Genomic DNA, 5768 nt, shown 5'->3' with positions numbered 1-5768 from the left:
ATATATATATATAACACAGGAATAGGATCAGAAAAGGTGCCAGAAGCTCGGATAAATACTAATGATGAAGGAGACAGTAAACACTTACCACACGAAGATAAATTATTCTATATTTCGCAATCCGAGTCGCATTTTCAAGTTAAAAGGAGAAAGATCAGCGTTACTTGGAGAAGAGGCACAGAATACTGACCGTAGCGTCTCTATGATCAGTGTTGCCAGAAACAGTTGATAGACGACGAGAAGTACTTTCACCACTGTTTACTGTAAGGTGGGTGGGTAATTTTGGGGAGGAGAGGAAAGGGTTACTGGTTGACTAGGTTGAGTCCGGGGGGTATAGTGGCGTGCATGCCTGTTATATAGGCCCTTTCCCATCCCCTGCAGAAAGATGTGTCAGATGGATGATGGCAACACGGAAGCAGTTATTGAAGGTGGTGTTATGGCTGTTGGTGTGGATGGCAACAGTGAAATCGAAGTTTTGGGTGGAGGAACGGTGATTATTGATCCTAAGATTCAAGGGGGTGGAGGTTTCGCCTATGTAGAAGTTGCCGCAAATTTAGCAGATGAGGGTGCAAATTAGGTTGGATGAGTGGCAGGTGCCCTTAGGGTGAAGGGTGAACTCGCCTGCCGCTGTGGGGATCAGGAGGGTGGGGGAGGTGATGAGTATGAGGCAGGTCTTGCATCTGGGTTTGTTGCACCTGTGAGCTGGGGGGAGTGGTGTGGAAGGGATGGGAGTGTTTCGGACCAAGATGTTTTGGAGGTTGGGGGGGCAACGGAAGACGACCCTAGGTTTATCCCGAAAGATGTCCCTGGTATCAGGATCACTGTGCAGGATGGGGAGGAGGGAGTGGAGGGTATGTCTGATTTTCGTAATATGGGGGTGGTATTGGGTGGAGGGTTGGTTTTGGGTTGTTTGGTGCGGTTGTGGGAGTTGGCTCTGGTGATTTGTTTGTTGATGAGGGTGGAGGGGTAGCCACGGTTGGTTAGGGCTTGGTGCAGGTGTAGGTTGTAGTTTTGGCGGGATGAGGGGGATGAGTTGAGGCGCTGGCCTCTGAGGGCAAGGGAGAATGGGATGGCTTTTTTGGTGTGGTAGGGGTGTGAGCTGGAGTAGTGGAGATACTGGAGATGGTTGGTCGGTTTAATGTGTATGGAAGTTTCCAAGTGGTCTCCCGCAATGTGGATGTCCACATCTAGGAAGGTCACTTGGTCTTTGGAGTGGGACCAGGTGAATTTGAGGGTAGTGAAGTCATTCAGTTGGTTTAGGAATGTAGTGAGGGAGGATTCGCCATGTGTCCAGAGGAGAAAAATGTCATCTATGAATCTGAGCCAGAGAAGTGGTTTCAGTTGCTGGGAGTCAAGGAATTCCTGTTCCAGCCTGCCCATGAACAGGTTGGCATAAGAGGGCGCCATGCGGGTACCCATGGCTGTGCCACGTATCTGCAGGTAATGTTGATCACCGAAGCAGAAGTTGTTGCAGGTAAGTACAAGGTTGGCTAGTTGTATCAGGAAGTGAGTGCTGGGATTGTGGGGTTTGGGTCGGCAGTTAAGGAATGATTCTGTGGCACGGAGGCCATGGGCATGGGGAATATTAGTGTAGAGGGATGTGACATCAACAGTTGTGAGGATGGTGTTAGGTGGTAGGGGTGGTAAGTTTTGGATGATGGTAAGGAAGTGGTTGGTGTCACGGAGGTAGGAGGGCAGGGCTTGGACAAGGGGTTGGAGGTGAGAGTCTAGAAAGGCTGAAATGCGTTCAGTGGGTGAATTGTAGCTGGACACAATGGATCTCCCAGGGTTGTTCGGTTTGTGAATTTTCGGGAGGAGGTAGAAAATGGGGGTGCGGGGGTTGTCAGGTATGAGTGAGGAGATGGTGGAATTGGATAGACCTTCAGGGGGTCCTCGGGAGAGGACAAAATCCCAAATTTTGTCTAGGTGTGTGGTAGATGAATCAACCGTGGTGGGCTTGTAGGTTGATGAATCAGAGAGTTGACGGGAGGCTTCCGCCACGTAGTCAGAGGAGTTCATGACTACTGTGGTAGACCCTTTATCGGCGGGGAGGATTTTGATGTCTGGGTTGTTGCGGAGGGACCGGAGGGCTTGGTGCTGGGCTGGGGTTAGATTGTGGTGGGAAGAGGAGTTTTGGAGGTATGTACTGTCGGAAACATTGTTGACAACAGAGGTGATGTATCTTTCAAGAGGGTGGTTGTTGGGAAGGGAGGGGGGCAGAATTGGAGGAGACTTGTGATGTATGTCTGAGGGATTAGCATTGGAGGGGGATTCTTGGCCCAAAAATACGTCCACCTAAGTCTGCGGGCGAAAGTTTGTATGTCAAATAGTAGCCGGAAATTGTTAGGGGTGGAGGCTGGGGAGAAGGTAAGACCTTTGGAAAGAATGTCAATTTCGGAGGTTGTGAGGTTGTGGTTGGAAAGGTTCAAGACGGAGGTGCAGTCAGTGGGTGGTTGGGGGTGAGGAATGTCAGTATGCTGGGGGCATCTTTTGTCCGAGGACTTGGTGCTCTTCTGTGGTGTGGTGGGAGGGGGGGGCATGGTTAGAGATGGTAGGTTGGGGTGGAGTGGGTAGAGGTAAGGGTGGGTCTGGAAGTAAGGGACATGTAGTTTAGTGTTGGTGTTGTGGTGCGAGGGGGAGGGTGCATCCTGCATTCAGGGCTTGTGGGCAGAGAATGGAAAGTTTTTGCAGGTGTTTCTGGTTGAGGTTGTGGGCTATGGACTGGGAAAGGTTCCAGAGTGTGTTGATTTGGTTGTTGTTGTTGCCTGGGGTCAGTAGGAGGATTTTGGTGAGGGACTGGATGGAAATCGAGAGTTCTCGAGTCCGGTTGAACTGTGATTTGTACATGGTTAGGGTTAGTTCGGCAGCAAAAGTTCTCGCTAGGGGGCGAATATTGGGTTGAATATCGGGGGGCATGGCTGAGAAAGGGAGTTTGGGCATCAGGCTTTTGGGAGTTAGACCTAATAAGAGGCATGAATGTAAGAAACGTGTGTGACAAACAGATTTGGTGAAGGAAATAATGAGTGACCGGATTCAGGAGAGTTGGCGTGAGTTGTACACAAAAGGGTTCATATCCAAAAAGGAACAAAAAACACAGGAATAGGATCAGAAAAGGTGCCAGAAGGGCGGATAAATACTAATGATGAAGGAGACAGTAAACACTTACCACACGAAGAGAAATTATTCTATATTTCGTGATGAGAGAGAGAGAGAGGAAAATGACCAAAGTAGGACCCCTGTTTTGTTTTTCATCCCTGGTGTCATTATGGCATATTATTTCTATTAGAAACGTAATAAAATGGGTTCCTTGATGTTTGCTAAGTTTTGAGTAACTTAATCGACCTTAAAGCACATGATGCTTTGCCAGTAAGCATTTCTGTAAAAAAGGGACGAAATGTAACAATGGAGAAAAAGTGACCAAAGTCGGACCCCTCCATTAACAAGTTCCAAAAATTGGAAAAGACGCAAAGAAATGTAAATATATGATATGTAGTAAATGAATTACATTTATTGAGCTTGCATAAAGAATATAGATGTACGTACAAAAGTAATATAATATAGACTACCAATATCCTAACTGCGTCAATCACCCTTTCCATTTGTTGGCCATCCCACCTTCTCCTACCTGCATTGCCTTTTCCCTTGAACATCTGAAACAATATGTAAAAGGACTTTACTAACAAGTAACGACCCTTTGCTTCAATTACAATTGTAATGTTAGGCATTCATTGAGGGGTCCTACTTAGGGCATATTACTCGTGCAGTCTTATTGTTTATACAATAAAACCACACATATCTTCAAACAAACCATTACCATAATTTCAAAGTACAATACTTACTAGTGTCTAAATTGTAACAAGATTGCTACTTATCTCTCTCTTAATTAGCAAAATTATTCCCACTGTTGTGCACCGATGTACAAACTTTCATTCATGCAAAAACAAGTCATGGCGGACTACAGCACCTGATAATTGCACATTACTGCTGATACCTTCCCTATACAATCACAATCTTTTCGTTATTCTTGATGTGTTTCAGCCATTGCAAAAAAGTGGTGGCACCTACTTGCGGAAACAGGAAGGGGGTCCGGCTTTGAGGTGGGGTCTCTCTCTCCCTCTCTCTCTCTCTCTCTCTCTCTCTCTCTCTCTCTCTCTATATATATATATATATATATATATATATATATATATATATATATATATAAAATACAGGGTGGCGCGGAGTCGACTGACACATTTGATATGCTCATAGATGATGAAAGAAAGGAAGGAGAATAAGGAAAACCGTATGTAATGGTCAGAGCTAGGAATTTTAGGTGCAAAAATTTGCCAATAAAGGTGCAAAAAAGGTGCCAATTTTTGTACAAAAAAGGTGCTAAAATAGGTGCTAATTTTCAGATGTAAAATTTATTGTGAGCAGTGCATACATATATGATTCAACTTGCCTGGATAAACACAGAGAATTTTCTGGTTTTAAATCGTTTAATATAACTAAGCAAAGAAAATTTTCTGATACATTAGAAAGCGACATAAAGGAAAATATGCTTCTTCTTACTTGCTTAGAATTAGTCATCTAGAAAACTGTTAAAATAGATTACATTCAAAATTTCTATGTTCTTCTGAGTGAGGCTACATCTGCGGTCACTAAGCAGATACTTGTTAGTTGAAAAAGAACGTTCAACGTCAACAGACACAAATGGTGCGTATTTTGTTTTCAACCGGTAATCCACATCCTTGTTGTAGATTGTAGGGTTTGAACAACAATTCGTAAACAATACAGCATAGGACAAAAAAGCACAACTTCTAGCAATTGTAACGCGTCATTGTTGGCACTATTTAAAGTCCGCGCGCTTACTACATTAACGTCCAAGAACTGAAGAAAGCCGATTCATTGTTGTGCGGTAAACAAGAATCGCGTGCCAAGAAGCCGTGCCTCGAATGTGGGTGGGGTTAAACAGCGCGCGAGTTGTATTAAAAAAAATGATAAAGATGCAAAAAGGGCGAAAAGGTGCAAAAGGTTGTGAGGTTGTGAAAAAGGTGGAAAAGGTTCCGAGATTGTGAAAAAGGTGCAAAAAGGTGCAACCGAAACACCATGAGTAGAGTTCAATACGTGCTTATTTTGGAGATGTCACTTTTTTACCCATTTTCACACACAAAAATTTAAGGTGCAGCACCTAAAATTCCTAGCTCTGTTAATGGTACATTGAAGTATGCAATTTTATTACTAACAACTTACAAGTTCATTTTTTGAAAATTACATCAGACAGGTGGCCTCCTTTGGCATGAATGCATTGTTGCAGACATCTCTGGAAGTTATCTCCGTAGTTCCTCATCAATAGCCGTTACTTCCTCAACAATGACTTCTATCAGTTGTTGAAGAGTCGTAATATGCCTTCTGAACACACGGTCTTTCAAGAATCCCCAGAGACTGCTGGCGTGCCGAGCATTGTGGACTACGTTCACTCTCTGCAAGTTCTCGGGCGTACGCACTGTTGTTGGAGCTCCATGTTTCACATCCAATACACTGCCAGTTTCTTCAAATTTCTTCACCAAAGCCAATATGATATTCTGAGACTGTACGTTACCATGTCGGCTAACAATGAATTGTTCTCTGAACAATCGCAGCACTTTAACCACTGACTTCGTTTTGTAATAACTACGAACACAGAAAACGCGATGTTCAACACTCCAACGGTCCTTTATGACTGTTGCTGTCTTCATATGAAATGGCATCCTATCCTCTTCTCATTTCCTCCGCAATCCACTTCA

The sequence above is a fragment of the Lepisma saccharinum genome, chromosome 2, assembly GCF_977018435.1.
Source record: "Lepisma saccharinum chromosome 2, izLepSacc3.1, whole genome shotgun sequence".
NCBI classification, from domain to species: Eukaryota; Metazoa; Arthropoda; class Insecta; order Zygentoma; family Lepismatidae; genus Lepisma; species Lepisma saccharinum.
The sequence above is the reverse complement of the archived record's forward strand: the minus strand, read 5'-3'. Positions refer to the sequence as shown.